The sequence below is a fragment of the Nasonia vitripennis genome, chromosome 2 (genome assembly GCF_009193385.2).
Source record: "Nasonia vitripennis strain AsymCx chromosome 2, Nvit_psr_1.1, whole genome shotgun sequence".
Classification (NCBI taxonomy): domain Eukaryota; kingdom Metazoa; phylum Arthropoda; class Insecta; order Hymenoptera; family Pteromalidae; genus Nasonia; species Nasonia vitripennis.
Genome location: NC_045758.1, coordinates 25,687,119 through 25,710,030, shown reverse-complemented (window position 1 = coordinate 25,710,030; position 22,912 = coordinate 25,687,119). Strand labels below are relative to the sequence as shown.

The 22,912-nt window shown below is 44.0% G+C and overlaps 1 protein-coding gene across 5 annotated transcripts in view; it reads left to right on the top strand.

Moving 5' to 3' along the window:
- Positions 1-22,912, top strand: part of LOC100122128 — a 57,222-nt gene that overhangs the window by 11,000 nt on the left and 23,310 nt on the right. Inside the window, exons 1-2 of one of the 5 annotated variants that reach the window (XM_032596932.1) lie at positions 6,588-6,813; positions 19,416-19,472. The exons of 1 other annotated variant lie outside the window; for it this stretch is intronic. The gene's annotated coding sequence lies outside the window, so the exon portion shown is untranslated. Of the gene's footprint in view, positions 1-6,526; positions 6,814-19,411; positions 19,473-21,634; positions 21,778-22,912 lie in introns of those variants that run through there. 3 more of the 5 variants (XM_031924136.2, XM_001605677.5, XM_032596933.1) reach the window with 3 other exon arrangements.

Sequence of the window (22,912 nt, the reverse complement as noted above, 5' to 3'; positions counted from 1 at the left end):
GAAGAAAAGACGGAATTATAAATAATGTTGACTCGGTTGCGAACGGGAGAAAAAAAGTGTATCAATCACCCGTTGCAAGTGTCTTCTTATTATCATACACACCATCGAGGCGTATAAAGCTAGTCTAGACTGCATTTTAGCGCTTCTCGAACGCGAGCTTCGCGCGGAGGTTTTGACAGCGATAAAAGAAGCAATGTTGACGCGCGAGAGAAAATGGAGGTGCAAATCAGTGACGTTTATACGCGCGCATATTAATAAAGTCGATGAAATCAGAAATCCGTGTGCGTGGAACACACGCTTCGCATACTTTTTTTTCAGATTCGACAAAAACGGCGCGTTAAATTCTTGTAAATCCCTTTTAATTTCAGCGTTCGATCGACATACGCGCGCAAGGATTAAAAAAAATGGAAACGCTCAAACGTGACTTCTCTCTATATGCAATTCAAGAGTTTCGTGACGACACGCACAGCGGCACAGCTCGCAAGCTCGGCAATTAAAATCGCTTTTTACATGGCTCGATCACGCACTACTCGCGCGCGACCCTTCCACAATCTGCGAACAGCCGCCGCCGAGAGCGTGTGTATAATCAGAGCTTGCTATAACAGTTATTACGGATCTCTGTGCTTCGAAAATGGAAGCAAGCGCGCACGCTTCTGAGTATTTTTTTCGATTATTCCTAATATTCGAAGACATGGGTTCCCTCAAACTTTTTCCGAGAATGTTGGCATCGACTTTTGCTATTAATTTTCAATTTACAAAAGTTCCACGGCTATATTAGAGCTGCGTGTAGCGGAGCTGACTTTCGAACTACGTGTGAGCCGAGGACGTCAGTGGCAAGTTTTGTTATATCGGAAAGTTGTCGTCGCGAACCCGGTAGACGCTGTACTTCCCGAAAAAGAAAAAATCGGAAGGACGTGGAACAGAGAGTTTGGCAGCCACCCCACGTGCGACCTTCCGCATTTCAGCTGACCCATACTTCGTTTCGTATGTTATACCTATATTCACGAGTATAGTGGGTGTAGCGATCCTTGAAAAAAAGCGAGCGGGGAGAGAGAAAGAGCGACGACTGCGATGAATTGCGTAAGCGATCGTGTGTATGTACGTACATGGAGGAGAGGACGCGATGATGATGACTCGTTTATACGAGCCGCTCGTGTGTGCGCTGACAGTAGTACTCTAGCACGAGAGGCTCTCTCGGGTCACTGGAATATTATGTCGGATTCTTATGGCTTGTATTAAAACGACGTCCGCGTTAGATGAGTCAAGAAACGCTGTGTGTCGTATCACGTGTGTTTGCTTGCTTGTGTATGTACTTATTATCCGTATAGATATTGTCTCTTTGTGGCTTTTAACGTCGCGGATTAAAATTCAGCTCTACTCTCGCGTGCTTGGAAGAATTTCTAATTAAAATTTAAGTGGGAAATGATTTTCTGCGATTATGTGAATGCAGGCTGCGGCCTATCAGGTGAAGAGAGATGTGACTCCGCATGGCACAAGCCATTTAGGATTTTCAATGCTGCAGGTTGATGGGGATTTGGAAATTTGATCGTGACATCGTTATTTACCGCAATCGTTAAGTTGTGAAATTTTTATTTTCATACGCGATCATGGGCCTTTTTAGCTCGTTTAGCTCGAAACATTGGGATGGAAAATAAAAGTTTGCCGCTTAATGCAATTGAATTAAGAAAAAATCATCGCGATTGTATCACGAGTATACCGAGATTGCATGTGAATATAGAATAAAAATGCATGAAATTAAAATCAATTGACCGCATAGTTTGAAGGAAAGTTGAACAAAGTGTGGCTAGAGATCATGAAACAAGATGGAAAGTTTACGCGCGTATTTGTTTGCTATGGAGTTAGAATATCATTAAAATAGGTAGCAATTAACAGCAGAATAACGAATAGCGTGAATTGTATAACGATCTTTTTTCAAGCCTTCGTCAAGTCTTACTGTACCGATTTGTAAATTCACACCACCTGAATGATTCTTAATTTTAGAAGTGCCAAATGTAGATTTGAAAATTGAAATTCTTTACATCGCTGGCATCTCCCAGCGCAGTGTTTAAAATAAACTCGCAGAATTTATTTGATTGATCGAGCAGCCTAGCGTATGATGTAATTTAAATTTGACTGGGAATATTCTACAGCTCCATGTGACCTTCAAAAATTCTAAAAATACATACCAATTTCTTTCTTTTTTTTTGGTTAAAAAAACTTCCAGTTCCGTTACACGAAACAAGATTTTTTTTGTCGTTAAAAATTTAGCGCTTCAATTAAAAGGAAAGTTAAGCAAGTTTAAAATTGACCTGATCGTCGAATCACAGACGTTGTTTATACAGTAAACACCCAGCTTCCCTACTAATAATGACAAATAAACCTTCTTTCCTCTATCGCAACGATTCTCCCAAAAGCAAATAACAACAGCCACCTTTTCTTTATTGACCTAGGCCTCGTCAATAAAATCCCGCGCACTTCCTGTGAATTCCCCATGACAGTCGCACACTCGTAAACACTTGACGCAATCGTCTACACAGAAACAAAAAACAAAAGAGAGAAAAAGCAAATAAAAATTCACAACAGCCCTTGATATATTTCACGTGTCAACTCTCTCGTATGCCTCATCCTCTCGAGAGCAGCTCTCTCGCGTGACACAAATGTTCACGTCACACACTATATATAAGTGCAGCGTTCTCTCAGTGGCGATTATCGAACGAGTCGCGCACGATCGTTAGTCACGCCGTTTTCTTTATTTCCAATTCTTTTTTTCATACACCTATATAACATCGATGAAGATTCCTTTGATTCGCACTTTGCGCGGACTTTCTATTACGGTTGTAAAAGTCGAGGGGCGCCGCGTGAATTTTCGCGTTAAAGTATAGCGCTTGCGGACACGCGTCTCGTCGTTAAATCGGACGACCGTTTTTGCCGCGTGCGATGCGCTCGTTCGGCTATGAAGTGAGAAAATGCGTGTGGAAAGAGTTTGGCAATCTATTGTTATTTGGAAACCGCGATGCACTGGTTCGAACGAGTTGCCACATTGTTTTTCGTTTCCAGGAAAGTCGATCGTCGTGATGCGAATTTTTTAAACGAAATCGAGATTTAATAACTCTAACCGCTATTTAATATCTCGTTAAACGGATTAGCCTGATGATGTTGTACATAGATATTAAACCGCAAACGATTGAAATCAATACGCTCTTTTTACACAAACGTATCTGGCAGTAGTATATAATGTATTAATTTCTCATTAATCACTTCCAGGCATATATCTGCGAATGATATTCTTGGCAAGTAAACTACGTAACTCTACTTCTTGCGCCCCGTTTTTGTTCAACCTCATGATTGCGTTTTTTAATACACACATACACACACACGCGGTATAATGGTCTACCTACTAGTTACATGCAATTATCTATTCAAATTGTTCTCCCAGCGCACATTAACATTCATCCTCTGATCGATGTGTACTTAAAATTATCATGATTTTTTCCTCGGACAGACACCCGTGTGCCTACGTCAGAGCATCATCACGACTCGCGCTTTTCGACAACGAGAGCTGTGTGTTCGAAAAAAGCCCGTAACCATATTATCTACTTACGTACCCGCGCCGATGCATATTCATGTATAATACTCGGCCATTAACTCGAAATATCCTTCAAGAAGGTTATAAAAATCCCTTAACCTCTTTCCTTAATAAACGTTCCTCTATTAGAGACTACCGACTGCCGCACACGACGCTCGCTTTTGATCCACCACGCGAGCGAATATAACAGCGCATACACATACCTGCCATTACTCGCACGCGCGCCGAATATTATGTACCGCAAGCTGCTCGCATCCCTGTCCCCCTTTTCCTCGAAAATTTTTTCCGCTCGGCAAGACGAGAGAAAGAACACAGCAGAGTGAGCCGCTAATTTATTTCATTGCCAGAGCTAATGCTGCAGGGTCAATCCTATAGGCAAGGTTACGAGCGTGTCTCTCGGGCCAAGGGTCGAGCCTCAAGCTTAATCTCCTCGCGTCCCCTTTCTCTCTAAATGTATTAGCTAGTGGAGTATTACAGGCTTCCTTTTTCCTAGGCGACGTGAATAGATTTTTGTATGTGCGTGGAGGAGAAAGGAAGAATGACAGAGGCGCTTTCAGAAGGAGCTGCCGGTTCATTTATCCCGCCTGTCGTCGTTGATAAACAATCGCGATCTTTTGGGGCTCACGCGTTGGCTTATTTTATAGGGCTATGAGGATTGTGCGCTGATGTCGTTGAGTGATTTTCGAGAGAACTTAACGGCGATACGGAAAGTCGAAGTGTTTTGCTCATTGAAAGTATCGGTTTCAATTATTTATGACGAAACTGGTTTGGAAATGTCGGCGTTTACTTTTTGTTTGTTTGTACACATAATACACAAACTAAAGCTGTCACAGACCTCTTAAACCAGATCAACCTGAATTTCGTTGACAAACGAGATGCTCAATGTTATGTTATGCTTGCCAGTCTAGGACACTAGTGATATTTTTAGCCAGCAAAGTGTGCACACGTATGTACACAGGTTTTCTTCCATATTCTCGCCTGTTAGCGGAGAAGAGGCGCGAACAAGAGAACGAACTCCAATTAATGTAGCGTCTTGTGCGAAGAAGAAACTTGAGTGGTTATTTTAAATATGAAATCGTTTGGTGCCGCGCATTTGAAACATCTATATATAATCTAATTTATTTATTCATCTAATCGATTGATATAGATGTCTATGGAGATGTTTGTATGAGTGTACGTACTAGAGACAATCACGCGAACATGTCGAGAATAGCTCGAGAAAATCAGTGGATCGATGGTAACTATATACTTCGGTTTGATATGAGAATTGCTATATTTTGTGGAGCTAAAAATAAAATGGAATAGAATAATAATATTTTATCAATTATTACATAAAGTTTTTAGGTAAATAAATTTTAAGTATGATTCAATTTATTAAATTTTCACTCGCGCTTGCAGTTGGCTTGGGCCACTATACATTGCTGCGTGAAACAAATCAGTTTTAGACTGGCTCTTCCCTATAGCGACAATAGGTGGCGCATAGCCGCTTTCGTGTTTCCCTCATCACCGTTTGCTTCGGTACATGCACATATATATATATATAGACACACACACACACACACACACCTATATAACGCTGTGCCAAACTTATGCCAAAACTGCCTTGTTGGGCCTGCTGCTTGCTAAAACCGCTCATGCTAAAACTGCCCCTGCACTTCCGTACAGATAATGTATGTTTATTTTGCTTATCGTTGGCGGGACCGTTCATACTCATTCCCTTGGGTTGCATTGCAACCAATCTGATTATAAATTAAAGTTGATCGATGTATTGATAATCGTTATCATTATATTTTACATTCGTAAATCAAACATCCGTACTGGGAAATAAGTATTAAAAACTGCTGTCTAATCCAGTCTTTTCCTGCTTATGCAAATTTTCCTCGCAATTTTTGTCTCTTGTGCAGCACGCGACGACGAAAAACACATCAAACTCGCGCACCGGACGCGCTGTACAGAAATGCTCGTTCAATAACAAAGCGTTTAATACGCGGGAGAGTTTCCCCTCTCTGTCTTCTGGTAATAAGCGTTTTCACCTCGCTTCTAATCACGAACTTTAAAATTGTTTTCGACTCCGGTACAGCTACGTTCTACACTCAGTTAAAAATCCCGGATGACAATGAGTCACACTCGTGTCGCCTGCAAGAGTTTTGCGATGCACGAAATGTATTTGTATAGAGAGACGACGCTGGGCAACGTCGCTGACGCCGATGGGAAGAGTTATCGCAAAAGGGAAGCGATAACCGGCCGCCACGACGTCGTCAGGTTTTGCAGAAAAAATGTCGCGCGCGTAAGGCGTATAAATAAGGATTAATAGCGAGTAGTTTTTTGAAGACATTAAATAGCGTCGTATAGTCGGACGATGACGCTGGCGTATAACGCGCTGTGTCTTTGGTATTTTGTTTCTTAAGGTGGACAAAAATTTTTATTATTTCCTTGTTCCTTTAAAAAGCCGTGTCGATGTGTGTGTGTGTGTGTGTGTGTGTGTGTGTGTGTGTGTGTGTTTGAATTCCTTCGAAAAAGCCGGTGACGAATTCACAGCCTTAGAAGTCTGAAAAAGTCGTACTATCTGTTTGTGCGAGAAAAAGTTTTTCCGCTAATATTATAATAATATTCATACACTGAACTTTTAATCGTACAAGCCTTTCGCTAACCATCCGCTCTTCTTCTGTTACAGGTGAGTCTCAATAATTCTCAACGTCCCACATAAGTCCTGCACAAATTTTACAAACGAAGTACAGAAAAAATGATTATCCCTCGCACGCCAAACAAAAAACAACAACAACAAACATCGTCAACGCGAACCAAAACAATCCATACCTCTTATAGCCGCTTTACGCACCCCCACAACGAGTAATCGGCCCGAGCATAACTCGCGTGTGGGTATACCATATATACCTATACCCATACAGCACCTTTTCCCTCTCTCTGACTCTACGTCAGTAGTCCGCGTGGGGGCGAGAGCGCAAGCCAAGCGCGGCAGCGGCGGCGAACGTAGCGCGAGCGCCAAGGCGGTCAATTCAGTTGGTGCACGAGCGCTCAGCCTAACGCAGCCAGTCGCGCTGTCGCGGCGCGAATATTTCCCCGTTTTTTACGCGCGCTATTCATTACGCACGAAATTGCAATTGTTCGTATAACGACTATAGCTATAGACAGTAGTGAGAGGTATAATCTGTGAGAGATTGTTTGATTGTGCTATGATTCGCCGGGACGCTTCGACCACTGTAAAGGTATGAGTGTCTTTTGCATATAATTTTATAACTGTACGAAAAAAGCGCAGAGAATAATCGTTAAGTGGGATAGTAGGTACATAGCACGGTATAGGATAGACAAAAAAATAGTTCGGTTGATTAGCCGGTTAGACGAGGTATTTAGGCGTGGACGAGAGGAGAACGCGCGCGGCGTATCTATATACTATATCGTACTGGATTCATTTTTATTGAAGCGACACGGTCACGTATCTACTGCCGCCGCTGTCCGGATCAGCGAATTTTCTTCGATCAATGAAAGTTGGACTAGATTCTTTTTGCGCGCGAGACCGGCGAGAGGCTATACACTTCTTTTTCGTACACAACAATGTGTATACAGATATCCGGCTCTCAACAAGTGTTACGGAAATGAATCGCCGATATACTTTTTCCGGACCGGCTCGCTCTCGTGACCGAGAGGTATTAGTATATTTTATTCGGCGTTACATTCCGATCGAATCAGGCGCCGCCATTAATTAACGCCGAAAGCTCGACTAGCCGTTAAGACACACGTAATCCCAATCTCCCAAAAGTGCGATCCATCAATCTCCCTCCGCCTCTGCCTCTGTATACAACAGAGTGGAACACTCGCTCGGTATGTGTATATATGTATACCTATATCTTCCGCGCGAAATCTCGTGCGTGCGCGCCGTTCATCGGGTATATAATAGACCCCGTCCGGAAAACCCCGTAAGAATAAGCTATATATATATATATATATATAGTACACAGGCCTTATCAGGACCGTGTCAGGGATAACGAACGACGCGAAACCCGCCCTGCGATCGATGCGATCGATATTACCTTCGGAGGTCGAGTGAGGAGTGAGTGCTGTGTGTGATACGAAGTATAGCATGGTAGGGGCTCCCCGTCGTTAATGCTCCCGATGAAGGCTGATATCGTGACATTAGCATCGAAACGATACGAGTAGGGTGATGCTTCCGCGTGAATATTTCGGCCGATATTGCCTGTTTTCTCTCCGATGTGCGGGACTGAGCGTCGTCGAATCGAGCGGCGCAGAAATATGCGCGCGATTAGCATACATAATTCAATGTGGAGGCACGCGTTATAACAGTATATATATATATATATATATATATATATATATATATATATATATATATATATATAGTCGCACTTCCACATCCGAGAGACAATGTACGTCCGTCGTCGTCGTCGCGTAAATAAAAGAGCGGTATCAATGCCGTAAAGGCCACATGTAGAAATCGGTTAAGCTACACACACACAGCCAACGCCTGAATACCCCATTCGTACATACCGCACTCTTCTGAAAAGCGCAGCGCGTAAATTAACTCGGGGAATAAATCAAAGCTCGAAAGACACAAAGTCGCAGCGGCGGCACAGGTGACAAGCGCGCGCAAACGCATCGAGCTGCCGATCGCCCGGTGAAGTCAAGTTTATATACGCTTCGGGAACCGGCGATCGGTATACACTCACACACATACGGACTCGCACACAAGACTGCGCGCACAACAGTTATGCGGACTATTTCCTCGCGCGCGGTACGTACATACGCGCGCGCGCGCGCCGATGAATAAAAGAACTGTATGCTTTATCGCTTTATATACTCACTGCGCATGAGAGAAAATATACATGTATATAGGTATCGTTGAAGGGAAAGGTGTATATACACACAGAGCGCAAGAAAACGGGCCGCCGCACGAATTTCTTTCTATTTCGTGCATCACGTGCGTGTTTGTACGGAAAAATCAGGTTGCGCAGGAGCTTTCCGCGAATAGATACGCAGCAGTGCGGTAGTTTTCGTGAGCGACTTCTCACACGAAGGGGTTCGCTTTATCCTTTTTTTTTTAAATAACTCCGCGCTAAACTGCGAATGTCGGGTGTTTCTGCGAGGTGTTGATGGCGCGCGGCGAAATCGGTTCCGCGATTTTTCTTCTGTACACGTGTAACGTGCGCGAGTTACGCAATTACATCTTTTTTGGAGAATGGCTGCTTATTATCGACTGCTTTTATCGGAATGGATTTTCTGCGCAATTTTACGTGACGATATAGAGGGGGAAAGAAGGTCGGAAATTGCTTACGATTCAGGCGGATATGCGCGGCGATTCTTTTTTTTTCGTAGAAGAACGCGATCTACATTCTCGGAAAGTCTTTGTTTTATTCATCCGAGAGCGCGGCGGCTCTCATTGTGCGATTTGGGTCTACCTAAAAATTATACGAAATTCGTACCACTTTGAGAATCGGCTACTCTCCATCTCTCTCTCTCTCTCTCTGTTTTTACTTTTTTTCGAAAAAAAGTATCACGGATGAATTTTCACCGGCGTTTGTGTGCTGTATTTAACAAGGAGTTCAACTATGTTGTTTTGCGATATTTTCAAATAAGATCAAGATCCCGAATTAGCGAATACAATGTAGAACGCCAATGATACACTTTTCAATATTATATAGTGTCTAGCACACGCGGTGAATACATTTCGCGGAAACGCAATACCGCAAGCGAATATATCGCAACGAGTTTTGCATAGAGACTACTGTACTTACGGCGAGGAATTCCGCGCGAGCATGCATATACGCGCTTCCTCTCTCTCTCTCTCTCTCTCTCTCTCTCTCTCTCTCTCTCTCTCTCTCTCTCTCTCCGGCGCAGCGAATTTTCAAGCAGAAATTTGCATGAAATTATAAGGAAATCACAGACAATTTTATTGATATGTACACAAAAGTAGCTTCCCACGACGGCCGAACAATTCTCTCTCTTTCAAACTTTCGACTTTGCATGAAAATTTCCTTCTCTCGTTGGCACAAAAATCGGCATACACGCACCATTAGCTTAAATACCGACGGCGGTAGCAACCCCCGCAGATAAGTCATTTTTACGACTGCGAAAGTACACACAGGAAGACTATATTCTCTTCCGCGAAAGGAAAATGTCCGAACGGCTATGTTTTCCCGCTCTATGGGAAAATGCGAATTCGCAAGTCGAGCTTTTTCGCGCGTAAGAGATTTGTTTTCGGTAAGTTGCTTGCGCGTGTAATGTTTTTGACTTTTGTTGCGATGGCTGTGGCCGAACCGCCCTGAGCAGAAAATCAGGATCTGTTGCTAAAAACGAGGCGTGGTCAATAAGGATTCTCGCACTTTCTCGGTCTAAAAATAACTCTATTACCGGTTTCGGGCTATCGTTTTCGGACACTCGAGTTTTACGAGCTTCTGAAAAACTCCTGCATTCTTCTCGGCGAGTATATGGTTTTTTCATACTAAGTTTGGCAAAGACGTTTCGAATCCATCACCTCCGCATCCGCCTGTTCTGTAAAATAAAGATAAAAAATTTATAAAGCGAGGGATCGAAATTCCTGTCTGGGATACATATTATACTTGAATTATCTATTTTCGGCGATTGAATAATATTGACACATCCTCGAGATGCTCTCTTGTATTTTATTTTCAAATTAAATGTCTATAATTTGCATGCTTTGTTCGCGACGACATACGAGTCCATTAATAGATACACAACACAAGCGTCTGCGAACTCCTAATCTTTAAAATTCCCGGTCAAAAATCGCAATTCTTCATCATCAGTAAGGATCGCGAATCGTAAATCAATCTCCCTCTTTTAATCAGCCTGATGACTATTCATTCGAGACGGGATAGATCCTCTTAATCCGTTTCCCTCGCGATCAGCTGCGTCCGAACGTGATCCGCTTATCTTTTTGCCGGGTTCTGAATATTCACGAGAAAAAAGCCGCCGCCACCACCAGCTTCGCGAGAAAAAAAGAACGATTGCGTACGGCAACGTCACACATCCCGCGCAGCTGTGCGAGGGAGTAATGGCGACGTGCGCGGAATGTATGCATAAACTTATCCACGAGCGATCCATTCCAAATGGCGGATAATTGCGATCGGATGCGTCGACGACATGAACACCTTTACCCTCGCGAGAGCTTCCGTTTCATGCGTATAAGCGTGTGTGCGGGTGTGTAAGCAATCTATTCGATAGGCAGCAAGGCGCTTCGTTGACGCGCGTGATTTTCAGGCGGCGCTCGTCGCATGCGAAAGTGCCTGCCTTTAAATTGGCGATTTGCGTGTAGTGTGTTGGGCCATTGTTGTAGCGCTAATTGGTATTGCCGTTGCGGTGTGCGACTGAGATTGATTTGGCGATGTGGTTTTTACTGGGATCTTCGTATACGTAATGGAAAATTCATCGGTACGGTACACTTTTGAGCATACAGTGTTAGCTTGTAAATAAACATGAAGTTTTCTTTTTTAGGAAAAGAAACTGTTTTACGAACTGTCTAGCAGACCTGCCAATGTAAAAATTGCACTTCGCGAACGATCGAAAATAAATTTTGCTTCTCAAGTCGACTCAACGCCTGAAATTCGTTTAACCTTTTTATCGTTGCAATTAACGAACGAAAAAAACCGATTACCATGCTTTTATTGGAAGTCGAAGAAAAATTATAATCGACGATGCTCTACAAGAAGTCGAATCGTGTGTGTGTGTATGTGTGTGTGTGTGTGTTAGTCACAAGAGACCTGTGATTAAGCAATCAAACAATTCGAAAGGCAAATTCAGCGCGTCATTTATCCATCTCGAAGCGTTTCAGCTGATTATACCGATTCCCGATTAAAAAATTCAACCTTTTTCCTATGCCCGCGCGTTATTTAACCAGCGCTTACTTAGCATTAATTCCGCGTCAAAGTTCACACTCCTGCCGGCATTAGAATATTTAACGCGTAACGATGGTCGTCGATGTTTTTCCCCGAATTTTTTTTAATCGATATATATATATATATATATCCCTTTTCCCCCCGCTGTAACGTTTAAGACTTTTTCAGCTCGCCGCAAGTGCCGAGACGGAGCAGTACATAAACCTATCAGCAGGAATTACAGCTCTTAAAAATATCCTCTAAAAAACAAAGTCGATCTCGCGCGCGCAGTTCCACACTCCGAAGCGGAGCGCAAAATGTAAGAAAAACCCGGGCGCGCGGAGAACAAACGTTCTCACGTATAAATCTTATCAGTTAATTGGCCCGGTAACACACACACGGGCCGCCCACTATTTTCCAAATAACCCTCGCGCAAAAATCCCCGAGACCGATGTAGTATATACACACTGCACGAGAAAGGAGCCCCGATTACATCTACCATCGCTAAAACGCGCCAATAAAATATTCGACTGCGTGACATAATGTGCGCGGGGCAAGCCCCTAATTAAAGCGGACTCTCGAAAATTCCCAGCAGCAGCAAGCATCAGAGACTCGAGCAATATACACGTATGTGCACTATACTGCAGAGCGACGAATCGCCTCTCGCGAAATTAACGCTATAAATTAGAGCTGAGCGCACTGCAGCGCGGAGAGCGCGAGCTCTAAATTAATGCGCCACGCCTTATTGCCGTAATTGTCCTCCCCGGAGATGTGTATATTTACACGCGGACATACGCCGAAATAACTAGACTCCCGCGGAGACACTGCGCTCAGCTGCTGCAACGAAAAGCGCGTTATGTGCGAGGGAGACGAGAGCTGCGGTAAGAATTGGAGAGGTAAAAATGTGTAACGGGATCATTCGGTGTAATTGCGCGCTTCCGCAATTTTTATTTATGATACTGTAAGTCACTGTGTGTTATGCTTCTTTTTTCTCCTCGTATATAGTTGCATTATGTGTATCTACATTTTTACGAGCACACGGAGTCATATGTGCCTGCTTCGAGTTGGGTGTTCGAGGCACAAGTGGCTCAATTGGATATTTTAATTCGGCGACGTTTAATTGCCGACACTCGCAAGCACAGACGTATACGCCAGATAAAATCCGCGCAATCTCGAGAGCCGAGCGCGTTGTCTCAGCGCTGCACGTGTTTGCTCAGCGAAAAAATAATTATTTCATAACAGTATCTACAGCACTTTTCCTAACTACCCAATTAAAATGATTCCGCTGAAAGCTCTCCAACCGAAGCTGAAATTTTCAAGGAACCGAAGCTTCCCTCTCCAACATTCATATAATTTCCTCGTCGCAACACCTCAGCAGCTCTCGTTAATCCAGAATTTCGCGCCGAGTAAATTACACACACACACACACACACACACACACACACACACACACACAGAGCAGAGTACAGAGCTGCTCAGGCTACTGCAGAGGAATAAAAACCCGACCGTAATTGTGTTCTTCCGACTTTTTTACTATCGACCGACCGCATTTCGACCCCTACTCCGCCTCTCTCGCCTTTCTCTTTTCCGCATATGCATCTGGCCGCTTTTGCAGCTCTATCTCTCGTGCGCTCGGAAGTAGCTGCTGCTGTTGCTTGCTGTGTTCGTATAATATCGCGCAGCTGTATGTGTATATACTGCAGAGGCATTACAGGAAGGAAGGATAGGTGAAAGCGTCGGGGGAATTAAGATGTTAGCGACGACGCGCGCGAGGAAAATGCAAAATTCGCAGCGTGCAAGAGAGTCGTAAGTCGAATCCCTCGTGTGCATAAATTTAAGCGTTAGCAGCAAACAGCGTCGGACAATTACGTGACGCAACGGAAGTGGTGTGAGGATGGTTTTTTTGATTGTTGAGTTTTTCGGAATCATACTTTGTTATGCTGGGGATAGATCGAAGGTGGTTTTCGGGGTCGCTATTTTGGTGGTTGAGTGTGGAAAAGTTTGACGAATGGTCTTTTAAACGAACTTGGATTCTTATCTATTCGGGAAGATTCTAACGAGTCGTTGACACCGATTTCGTCAACGACTCTTGGGCTCCTTTAAAATTCGCAAAATGAGCCATAAAAATGCGCATAAATTTCGCACGACTAGCCTTAAAATCCTCGCTCGAGCATTATATTATAAACATTGAACAGCAGCAGAACGCTTACATATACATACATTTCTGCAACGCATTAAAAAACAGGCTTTCATCGTTGCGGCCGCAGACAGAGAAAATCAGACCGCGAAGTGTGATTTTAGCATCTCAAACCAGCAGCAAAAACTCGCTCTATCCTAAAATCCATATCAACTGCAACTGATCGCAAACTGCACGCATCGCCTTAAAAACAAACTCCTGCACATGTGCTTGCTTCACAACTGCATTTTTCTTCCTTTTATATACACACAGCATCGCGCGTCTGTTTATAACACTCGCGCGAGAGTCGAGTCGGTTCACATTATGTCAGCGCGAGCGAGAACGATTTAACGAGCCTCGAAAGCTCGACCCTGAAAAGACGAACACATACACGCGCGTTCGAGAGGAAAAGTCCTTGCGCGCAGATGACGACGCATCAGCAGCAGTGCCGGTCTTTCACTCCAATATACATTCGAGGATTCTTCCTCCGCGCGTTTATTTATTGCGGAAGGATCGGGATCGAAGGCCCTTTCTGTGTGTGTGTGTGTGTGTGTGTGTGTGTGTGTGTGTTTGTGTGTGTACGATGGTTATTTCTGACTTGCGAAACCCGAATGCCGAGTGGATTAAGGCGAGACGATCGGTGAATGCTGTTGCTCCATGAAATGTGGGAAATGAATTTTCAGAGGCTATTTTTCCTCTATAAGGTCGTGGGCAGCTGAGTTCACGGACGAATTTTAAATTCCCCGCGCGCATAATTCGGCGATAAAGTATCGCATTCGCTGAAAGCTGCTGCTCGTCGGGAGAGATAAGCGACACTGGACTATACTCGCGATGGCTCTTTGTAGCAGGTGTGGATATTGAAATTCAGCCTTCAGGTTTTTTTTCGTTGATATATAATTGAAGGGTAAAAAAGCGTGCGAACTACCGGGTATCTAATCGAAAAGCCCATTACGAGATCGTCTACGAATTAAAATTCTCCGTCGGTACATGCATCGGCGAACACGTTCCAGATACATTTAAAAGCGCGCGAAGTTCCAGCCGACTTTTCGAAATCACTCCGGAGAGAGAGAGAGAGAGAGAGAGAGAGAAAAAGAGCTCAATTCGACATTCCAAACGTGCCTATTGGCAAACTTTCGACCTCTCTCCAAAACCGCGCTAAAAACTGCAATCGCTCGTAAACCTCTTTCTCCCTCTCTCTCTCTCTCCCACTATTTTACCCTTTTATACACAGAGAGTTTTTCCTAGGGCGTCTTCATCTAAATGCCATTCCGCAGCCTCTCTAATGGCTCTCGAACTTCAAACGTTCGCGCGCGCATTTCAAAATCGAGAGCTTGCATCACACGCAGCTCGTGTCGGCTCTCCATTTATAAACGGGTGTATGTGTACAGCGAGGCTCACCTGCTGCTGGCAGTATCGCCGCAGACATAACACGCCGCGATCCGTAACGCGCACGCGGCGCGAATCCAATCAGAGAGCTAGCGGCTCATGGAAAGAGAGAGATATCGGACGAACGGTAAAGCCGCTCTGGAGGCGGCGATCATTGCCGCCGCCGCGGATCGTCGGTCCGACTTTCTGTGTGCCGATGCGAGCTCGCTGGCAGAGAGAGAGAGAGAGAGAGAGAGAGAGAGAGAGAGAGAGAGAGAGAGAGAGAGATGATGTTTATCGTGACGTCATCGCTCGGAGTAGCACACGTCTGGATGAGAGTAGGTGCGGTTCGAGAGATGCGTATTATCTGTGTTTCTTTTCGAGATTATGGCTTTTGGTGCGTTCGAACGATCGGTTTCAGAGAGTTTACGGAAAAAAGCTGAAGGGTATAGGTTCGCAATAAAAATTAACAGCAGCAGGTAAATCGATACTGAAACTCCAGCAGCCTTCTAAGAACTAGTCTTCGTCCCACACCCATAGCGATAGATCGTATAACAAAGACAAATTGCATCAGCTGTCATCGGCGGTGAAGCATTCCAGACTCGATGCTGAATTTTCATAAAACCTAAGCTCGACGCATAAGTAATATACAATCCAGCATCGATCAATTTTTCCGCCGAGGAAAATGTCCTCCGGCGGCGGCGGCGCTGCGCTGCTGCATATTAAAAGATAGAGCAGCAGCAGCAGCGGCGGCCCGTGTCCGGCATTCTCCGTTATCGCGTGCGCAATGAACCGCGCGTGAATTGTAATTTGACGAGGCCGATTTTGCATTGTACCAGCCACAGCGAACGGTGCTTTCAAAGCGAGCAGGTGGATCGATCTATTCAGTTCTCAGATGTGTGTGCGTTATAAGCAGTGGCTGTATCGTGTGTAGAAATATACTATAATATTTCGGAAAATGATAATCTTGCGTCGATGCGTTGTGTAACTCTTCTCGTTCTCTACTGATGGATTGTGTAGCGCGAGAGCGTCGTGTGCTGAAAAAAGGACATTTCACGTACGATAATGGTTTATATTGTTGATGGAGTGCAAAAACAACCGAGTTTATACAGAGCCAAGGCTGTAATGAGATCGAAATATGGATCGTTGAAATCATCGTCGTTCGTTATCCCTCGGCTAATGAATAGTTTTATAACGTATACAACAATGGCCGCCGCGCGAGTGTTCTTATAGAAGAAGCTATACGTATAATAAGGACTATTAATTTTCTTCATGCTGCATAAGCTCTTACTATACGATTACTCGAGTAAATGTTCTATGCTGTATGCGACGGTATTATACAACGTCGTTGGACTCGATAAGACTTTGATTTCACTTGCATCATCGTCGAAATAATCTATGCAGTTTTCATACTGGCTGTACAACATTCGTTCTTTCCATCAGTTCACGTTCGACATCGTAAAAATCAATTATAAATCATCCTTATAGATACTGGTAAAGTAAAAAGGTCTCTCTCCGAGCCAACTTAATCATCTAAGTACAAGCCGTTATCAAAAGCGTATACACAGAAAACGGCCCGCATTATAGCTCTCTTTGGTTTTTCGGGGCCATTAGCTAATTTTTCCAGGAAGGAAATCTCGTTTTATATACATAAATATATATAAACCTACGTGCTCAAACGGTCTCGTCGTCACGCGCGCGCCTCCGAGCCATTACTCCTGATAAACGGCTCGTAAAAAGTATACCTCTACCGGGAGCAGAGAAAAAAAGGCGGCGCGCGGATTCGTGTTTTTTTTATCGCAGCTCTTGCCTCCTTTTTTTTCGCTCGTGAAAACGAAAAACGCCACTGGAATACATTACAATGGAGGATAAATTAGCGCGTTAGCGGCTTCATTCTTCTGCGCTATCGCGACTGTATTACACGCGCTTTTGTCGTAAAAGTTCGCGGTAGCCTGCGATTCGCTGTTTGCGTTTCTATACGGACGTCGACGGGCGATTTTGTGCGTGAAAATTAAGCTGCGTTCCGGGAAAATTGCGTTCTTAGGTTTACGCGCTGTTATGCAATGATTAGGGGAAACACAAGCGTTAATGTTGTTGAGAATATTTTTCTGTGCATATAATAGTAATGATGATTGAACGTCGATTTGATATTATTAAAATACGTAGCAGTTTACTCCTCGTTATGCTCTTTCTCAACGCTCGCGTAATAAGGAAGTCTTTATAGGTTGCTACACAAATCAATTTATTGTATTGCCTATGGAATATTATTGCGTTTAACAATAATAACAACAAACGTACGATTGCATTGTGCATCTACGGTGACATAACCAGCTATAGATTTCGAAATCCACACGACGATGTCGATAATTTCCCAGTTTATCACAATAAAAATCCTCCCACGCGACCCTCATTTGCGACAACGAAGAGCCATGAGCGTCGCCTTGTTTACCTTACTCAGCGACCGATGTTTACTCCGGGAAACCCATCCGGTCCGTCAATTAATCGAAACACCCAATTCCCTCGACTTTTTTCTCTCTCTTGAGAGCACACTCCTCCGAAATAGCTCCACGTGCCTCACCTCTTCTCGTCGTCGTCCGGTGACGAAACTGCGCGACTCCGGTGTCTTGTATACCTGGAAAAACGAGCAAAAGCCGACGACCCGACGACGCTCCTTTTTCGAAACTCGCCTCCGTACACGGCTATATAGCCGCAGAACGATCGTGTTGAAAGAATCATCGTGTGTGTGTGTGTGTGGAAGAGAAGCCGGTCGCCTCTTCCGGAACGCGCAGGAGAGCGTGTATGAGTTCGATATAGGAGACAGTGCCCCCGAGGTGACTATCGCTGAAGATGGATTTTGTGAAAGCTTCTGCGCTGTAGGTACTGATCTGCAGACTGTGACGTGCATGATGTCGCTTTTCGCGACGCTTTTTTCTCCGGACGAACTATAAACTTTTTCTGGCTAATCTTACTGAAAATTAGATTATGTCGCGCGAAAAAGCAGATAAGATCCGCACGTTGTAGCGGCTTCTCGTTATGAGAGATTATGCTGTATACGCTTGAAATGTCGACGGGATCAGTCGCGTAAATCATAATTTACGATTCGTTTTTTATCGGATCCACTTGTATCATATAATACGCGTCTTTTTTTGACCATTCAACGACCTTAAAAACACTCCTTAGGCTGAGGAGATACATCGACTGATAGCATCGAATAATTATTTTTAGTTGCCGAGTTGCGATATCATCTTATCGATATAGTAGTATTAAATTTATATACATTTTAGATAAAAATTATCAGTTCTCTATCTAAACTTACGCCTGCGGGATATCTACACCCTGCGTACATACGTGAAGAATATTATTTTATACTGTGTATAATATAGAAACGATTATGCCCGCGAGTCATATGTATAAGCCAGACTATACTGAGCTTCAAAAAACAAAAACAAAATCGTGTCAGCGTGATTATTCATTCCGAAGAAAACTCACTATACACATCAAGAGCTCATTAATGCATCGAATTCGAGCCATTAAAATACCTGTCTTTCAGCCTAATGTCTATTCAACGATATTTTTACGACTCGCGATCACGTTTTCACGAAAATAGCCGATTTCCCATACATCGATATAATCCAGCGACGATTTCCAGCTCAACAAATACATAACAATAATCCCGCGCGAAAATTCAAACAACGGAACAGCCGCATTCCTCCACCGAATAATTTTATTCAAACGTATGCGCGGAAGACTATACGCAAGTGATTTATGAAAAAAAAATAAAACGTTACGCGTACACACCTGTACACCGCGCGCATCGGAACACAAAAGGCCGCTGCGCCGCGTGTACGATGAAAATGACAGTTCGTGCAACACACGCGGCGTTAATTTTCCTAGACGCGTCGTGTGGCCGATGCGGATAATGTCGATAGGAGAAGTACATGGTATGTATATATAGTAGTCGCGGTTTGACCTGGCAGCAGCTTGCTCTCGTGTGCAGTAAAAACCACCGCAATCCGCGAACGGTTCGCATGCGCGCGTGCATCACGCGTTAGATACCGTAACGCACACAGCCGCTGATATACTCTATGTGGCCTAGACGCGCTCGCGAGTATGTATGCGAGTCTGTGCGTTTATAGTTGCGATTAACACGACAATTAACGGTACAGGAGCTATTAATTAGTAGTCCATTAGTATACGCTCGCTATGGGCGGATTTTTCATTCTTCTGTATGCGTGCAGTGCAGTGTATATACTATATGGAATTGCAACTGCTACTGTCGATGCATTCTTTGCTCCGATGATAATTTACTTTATACAAGAGAGCGATTGAGATTATTTACGGCCTTGCGAATAAATATATATCCACACGTCTAACGATGTACAACTAAGTAACGCTCCACTTCCTTTTTTCTGTTGCAAGTCAGTTCACGTCACGTCTACCACGTATGCTAATCGAATTCAGCAATAACTTGCGTGTGTGGGTAAGACAAAAAGAAAAAAACAAGATCAAAAACTTCCAGTTTCATACACACATATCAATTTCAAACTCGCAACGTGTATTTCAAATAACTTGGAAAATTGTAACATCCCGCATTCGAGTTCCTCGACTTTTACCGGTTTCATTGTCATTCCTCGTTCCGACGACACAGACACACACGGCCAAAGATTCCATCTATGCAAATATCTCCACTGCAAAAGCATTCCGCGGACGATTCGTGTTGTGCCATATAATATACCCGCGACATCGCGGGGAGAACGAAACGAGTTCATTAAATGCGCGAGAGCTGGTTTTTCGAGCGCGAATTCGCAGTATTCCCATCATATCTCCTGCTCTGTATCTTCGAATTTTTCGGCGATTTTCTTCTGCTCTCAAGAAAAACCCACAACCTGACACGCGGCGCTTATGCGAGTGCCGTCTTTAATTAGTGCCGGCTTCTTCCGCGCGTAATACACTCGCTTTTGTCGGGTGCTTACTTTAGTGCGATACGTCATAATTTTTGAGGAAACGTTCATGCATTTTTTAAACGACATTATATATTGTCCTTTTCCATTGTTGGAACAGCTCGACGTGCGCGAGAGAGCGAGACTCTTCACTTTGCCGCACACGTTCTGATTAAGGAAAAATCCATTCCGCGAAATGCGGCAGCAAAAAACGCTTAGAATTTTCAATCGGCTCTTGCTTAACGAGAACGTGTCAGGCAGAAGACAAACCGCGAGGAGTAAAAACGTGTTGGTTACATCCTAAAGAAATGATACTGGCGCCATATACATTTAGGATTATGCATACGAGTGCGTCTAATGATCGATTAGCTGCTTTATAATCTTGTTTGCTACCAACTTGCAAATACTGTCGTATTCGATCTCGTTTTTCCCAATAACTCACGAATTCACAAAACGACTATGGCGACCGCATAAAAGTCCTCATCTTCGCCAACGTTTTTCCACGAAGCTATACGTTAATTGTACGTATATATACTATAGTTCGCGCGAGCAAACCTTCTATCATTCGCGGGCGCTGACAGATGGATCAATTTTTCAAATTGAAAGTGCCATCATCAGCATTACCGGCGATGTATACACGCGCGTTTACACTCGATTCAGTGCGTGCGCTGACGGCCAATAACGCGCGACATTGGTGCAGCACGTGCACACGTGGAAAATAAAATCATTCATTATCAAGAGAGATAAAACGCTCTTGTCATCGGTAATTTATTCGGAAATCTTCCAGCATCTCTCCCCGGACGGATGATTGCAATCGCCGACGTAGCTCGCTTCTAATTGATCGTGATAAAAAAAAAAGATTAGCGCATTAGTGTTTATGCATCACATATGGACGCGCGACACAAAAAGTAGAATTGAAAATTCTGCGAGTGAAATCTTGCACATTATGTGGCGCACCGATGCCTACAGGGGATATTCCGAAGCGTTGACTGTACGCGACGATGATGACCCTTTGATCTCTTTGGGTTATAACGTTCGTTTTCTCGGAAACGATTGTCCATTAGTCTCACGTCGAGTCGTCGCGTAGATGTGCCCATTTCGTCGCTGCTGAAATAAATATTTTCAAGCAAGCGCACGCGCGTTTTCCCGTCGAGTTTATACCTCTCGTAAAACCACATGCGAAATATCACATGTGTCCCCTCCTGCGAACCGAAAATATTTTTTTTTCTTCGGATAAATCACGAGCAACATAACAAGCTCAAAAAGAAGAAACACGAGAATCGTTACATAAAGCTCCATTACACTCGTCTCTCTCTCTCTCTCTCTCTCTCTCTCTCTCTCTCTCTCTCTCTCTCTCTCTCTCTCTCTCTCTCTCTCTCTCTCTCTCTCTCAAAAACCCGTCTCCATCTGCTCATCGCGAAGACGTATAATACAGCTTCTCTACGTGCCTCCACATACACAAACGAGGCAGCTACTCCGAAATTTTCCCATAACACGCCGCAGTTTATCCCGCACGCGCGGGTAATTTCCGAAAATGCCTCCTATATACATACTCTCGCGAAACCCAAACGTGGGCAAAAACACATGCGCCGCGCGCGGCACACGTAAGCGCGATTATTTTGAATTCGGCGCACGTAACCTCGCGCGAGCGCGCGAGAGCACAAAGTGGACTTACTTACGTATTATATGAAATTTGCAGAAGGACGACGACGACAACGCTCGTGTGCGCTCAGGGGAGGATGACACGATGTGACGCGTGTGTGGCTGTGGATGAGAAGGACGGAACACACATGTCCGGATGTCCTTCGCGTGCGAGATCGTTAAAGCGGTGATGCGCGATTTTTTGTATGTATACGAGTGAAATCGTTATACAGTGGTTCTTTTTCGTTGGACCGTAGCCGGCGCTTTGAGCTTCTTTCGCGATCGAAAGCTTGTTTTATTGGCTTTGTGTCAGTGCGTTTTTCGAGGCTGACCTACTTGTCTTGATTTTTTAAACACAGTTTGTTTACTTAATGCGGAGGGATATTTACTTACTTTGCGAAAATCCGAACGTCATCCGTGTATTTGAATATCGACGTCATTATGCTCGTTATAGTCTGCCGATCGTACAAGCGAAGGAATTTCTAGACGTCCGCGATATTATTATTTCTTTTTTTGCATTCGTCGCTGCAACGATGCAAAACAATGCAGTCCGTGTACCGTTGAGCATTGGCCTGTTTGCATATTATTTTGGATCAACGATTACAAGCGCGGCGCGCAGTTTTGAAACAATGAATACTTTCTTTTGCATGTTGTATAAAAAACTACGCATAACTCATTTTTTTTTTTTAATATTTCTTACGAAATTCCTTCTGTTTTTACCTTCGAAAATAATATGCGCATATTTGTTTGGTGACACGTATAAACGTATTCATCTCGAACTGATACGATACTTTTTAATTGCACGCATACACGCGAGTCAATCTCTCTCTCTCTCTCTCTCTCTCTCTCTCTCTCTCTCTCTCTCTCTCTCTCTCTCTCTCTCTCTCTCGGAGTCATTGTGCCTCGCAGAATTTTTATTCTCAACTCTCGCGCGAAATTTATTCCAAAACCATACACGGAAATCTCGAGAAGCAGAGAGAAGAAAGGTCGAATTCGAATTCCGACCTTTTGAACCTCTCGCGTCTCTCTCGCGTCTCTCTCTCTCTCTCGGCTCCGTCTTAGAAATCCGCGTGTATACCTCCGCTACGTTACAGCCTCGCGAAAGAAAGCTAGCTCAGAGAAACAGCGATAGTAGCATACACAGGCGCAGCAAAAAAGCCAGTAGCAGTTGCGGTCTTCCGTTCGCGCAATTGGAGAAACCAGCGAGAAAGTTTCCGGCGCTGCACGTCCGCGATAAGTCGCTCGAGCGGATGATAAACTCTATACGCCCGAGTCTATATACGTGCATATGTTTTGTACGCGCTTTGAAGACGGTAAATTGTGTCGTTTGTCGATGAAA